Source organism: Miniopterus natalensis, chromosome 9 (genome assembly GCF_054644295.1).
Source record: "Miniopterus natalensis isolate mMinNat1 chromosome 9, mMinNat1.hap1, whole genome shotgun sequence".
In the NCBI taxonomy this organism is placed as follows: Eukaryota; Metazoa; Chordata; class Mammalia; order Chiroptera; family Miniopteridae; genus Miniopterus; species Miniopterus natalensis.
Genome location: NC_142089.1, coordinates 24,449,646 through 24,453,279, shown reverse-complemented (window position 1 = coordinate 24,453,279; position 3,634 = coordinate 24,449,646). Strand labels below are relative to the sequence as shown.

At 45.3% G+C, this 3,634-nt stretch overlaps 1 non-coding gene across 1 annotated transcript; it reads left to right on the top strand.

The window, feature by feature from the left end:
* The first annotated feature begins 3,275 nt into the window (after window positions 1-3,275).
* LOC148092402 (U6 spliceosomal RNA) lies at window positions 3,276-3,382 on the top strand. The gene has a single exon (XR_015715119.1). It is a non-coding gene; the product is annotated as a U6 spliceosomal RNA (small nuclear RNA).
* The last annotated feature ends 252 nt before the right edge of the window (window positions 3,383-3,634 follow it).

The window sequence follows — 3,634 nt, the reverse complement described above, 5'->3', positions numbered from 1 at the left end:
GCTCTTGCCACCCAGGAGCTATTTCAGTAACTGGGTTGCTCAACACAGTTTGGAGCAGGAAGCAGAGGTCCTCGCAGTGGGATGGGGCTGCAGGGGAATTTGTGGAGGCAGAAGGGTTTATGGGCCAAGAAGGGAAGCTCCGTCCTGCCAGAATAATTTTGAAAAGTTATAGGGAATGTTTCAAAGGTGATTTTGTTGGGGACACTGAGTGTCGTGTTTAGAAGATACAATCTCTGCTCTGGGAGTGCGTGAACCTTCTAGGCTGTTGATCTGAGCATTTCCCAGATTCTTGTATCCAGACACAGAGTGGAGAGTGAAGAACATTTGGTTTTGTTTTCAGGTTGTATCTGTGTTCTCCCCAACCCTCCTTTCAAAGCTTTTTTATGCCCTGGCTGGTGTGTCTCAGTGCTTAGAACATCAGGCTGCACACCAGAGGGTCGTGGGTTCAATTCCGGGTCAAGGGCAGGCACTACCTGGGTTTCAGGTCCAACCCCCGCCCTCAGTCTGAGAGCACGTGGGAGGTGACCAATCTATGTGTCTCTGTCTCATCCATGTTTCTCTCTCTTTCTCTCTTTCCTCCCTCTCTCTCCCCCTTCCCTCTCCCTTCCACTCTTTCTAAAATCAATGGGAAAAAATAAAAATCCTCACTCCTCAGGTGAGGATTAAAAAAAAAGAGCTTTTTTATTATGGAAAATTAAAACATATAAAAAAGAAATTTAGTGAACCTTTATTTAGTCAATGCCCAGCTTCAATGATTGTCAACTCCTGGCTGGTCTTGATCTGTACCCCACTCACCTTAGGCTACCCCCCTTTTATTTATTTATTAAAAAAAATAGTCTTTATTGATTTCAGAGAGAGGAAGGGAGAGGGAGAGAGAGAGATAGAAACATCAGTGATTGGAGAGTCATTGATCAGCTGCCTCCAGGACACCCCCTACTGGGGATCGAGCCTGCAGCCTGGGCATGTGCCCTGACCAGGAATTGAACCTTGGGCTCCTGGATCATAGGTCGATGCTCAACTGCTGAGCCATGCCAGCAGGGCAGCCTACCCCCCACTTAAACCTAGAAATTAGCTTAAATAATTACTGATTCCCTGCCTACTAGGAGAGGCTTGGCAGTGAAGGAGATAAGTGATTTTCTGGTGCTTGTGTCTCCCTGGAGGAAAACTGATAATGGACATGCCATGATTATAACAGCCACGAGGGCCTGAGAAATAGGAACAGGCCCAGGCAGATCTGGGATGGGGTCTCAGCTTTTTTTGGTGGGAAGGTTACAGGGGATTGGAGACAAGTTTCTTTTTGTTTTTAAGCCTCAGGTGAAGAAGCCTGCCTAGAGTTCTCTGCTGGTAAAAATATGTTTCTGGATTCTGCAGTTGAGGGTCCTCTCAGTTCCAGAAGGGAGCATCATTTGTGAGTTTTCTTGTAGGATGACCTCTTTGCTGTTTGAAGACCCTCCAGGTGTGTGCTGTGTGCTGCGAAGCCAAGTGTGTGGCCCCTGGCAGGCCTGATGGGTGGCCACTGATTGCCTCCTCCCTGGAAAGCACAGGGCAGGGGAGGGGTGGGAGAAAGACAGTATTTCCAGTGCTCGCGGATTCTCTTCTGCAGCAGTTGTTCCCTGCTTCTCTCAGTGGAGGGAGGGCTGTCCTGGTGCAGCCACTGGCAGCCCACACCAGACAGAGATGGCATTGCAGTACTCTCTTTGCACACACGGCTTTCCTTTCCCACTTGTTTCTCCTCCAGCTCCAGGACTAATTTTTCTCCTTTTAGGCCATTGGAGAATTGGAGTGCATTTTCTTGACTCAGTGTTGTGTTGTAATATGCATACAAAAAGTGGCTTCAAAAGTTGAGAGAGTTCTTGAAGAATCAGCTAACTGATGTCTGTGAATTTTAATTAGTGCTGGTTTCTACAAATAGACATTCTGGACTAAGTTCACAAGCAACTGCATTAGTGCGCAGACCTGGGCCCCGGGAGGGCTGTACTTCCCATCTGTATTTTATTTATTAAATGCGTTTCCCCCCCTCTGCTTATTCCCCAACGAGCTTTAGGTAGCATTAGCTTGCTAGGAACATCCTCTATCACAACTGTAGATTTTCAGTTATCATTGAGCCTTTCAATGGGGAGGGCAGCTCCTCATCTGTTAATAATAGTTATTTACCCTGTGCCTCTATTATGTGCCAGATACTCTACTTACATTAACGCCATTCCTTAGAACCCCGCTAGGTAGGAATTTGTACAGTAAGTAAACATCATTAAGAGGTTCTTGGAAGCTGTGACTTTAAGAGAAATGATGTATAATGAAAACCTGTCCTATGATAGGCTAATTAATATAAAGAAGAATTAAATTCCTGCAGCATATTTCTGGTCATAAAAACATCACCAAACTTCCACATGAAGATTCCCAAACACTTCTAATATTGAACATTGAAATAAATATGAGCTATAGATACATTTAAGAAAGATTAATAAAAACAAGTAAGGTGATAATTTTCCAACCTGCTTCTTTCTTCCAGTTCAAGGTCATGGGTGATGGGAGCCTATTCCAGCATCTCGGGGTACAAGGTGGAACCCTACCCTGGAGAGGGCGCCTTTCCACCTCAGGGTACATTCATCCCCACACCCACACTCGCTCAGATCGGGACAATGTGGACATGCCAGTTCTCCTCATGTGCACATCTCTGGGATGTGGGAGGAAACTGGAGCACTCAGAGAAAACCCACACAGACATGAGGAAAACATGCCAGCTTCACACATAGACAGTGGCCCTGGCCAGGCATTGATTTCTCCCCTCATCAATGTTATAACAGAACAATGTTCAATGAACCTGCTGATGTTATTAGAGAACCTGCTGTATTCCCACTTTGCAGATGAGGAAACTGAGTTTAAGGGAGATTAAAGAATTCTGGGAGGTACCATTGGTTTTCAACCCAAATTTGTTTGATTGCAAAGTCCAAGTGTTTTCCACTAAGCCTTGTCTCTCATGGTTAAAAATTGGTGCAAGTTTTACTAGGATAGGTAGAGAAGATGGGGACAGGTGCTGTGAAAGGGGACCGGGAGTTCTGGTTACTCCAGCGAATGAAATCTTCACATTGAAGCCCCTGGGAAACATTGCTTCTGAGTGTGATAAATGACCTATGTCCTATTTTTGAGCTGACTGTGTAAAACAGAACCACACACTGGTAGCCCTGAGCCAGATTTGGTCAGCAGATGTGTTATATTTGATCTGCACAATGTTCCATTTTTTAAAAGTTGTATTAGTTGTCATCATTTAAAAAGTGGGTGATTGCTTCGGCAGCACATGTACTAAAACTGGAATGATTCAGAGAAAATTAGCATGGCCCCTGCGTAAGGATGACATGCAAATTTGTGAAGCGTTCCACATATAAAACCAATAGAAAACTGAAAAGTGGGAGATTTCACACTAAAATTTCCAAATTTCACGGCTTCTCTTGAACCATCGGAAGACTGTGCCACAGTGTGCGCACATTCTTGCTTGGCAGTGCTTGGTGAGTGGCTGCCATCCTTGGGTATGGAGAGACTCCCTTGTTCGCTGTCTTTACCACCCTGCCCTCTTCACTCATTTAGGCGATTTGCCAGGACTCTGAAGGCCTTTGAGTTGGAGGTACCTTCATGGACAT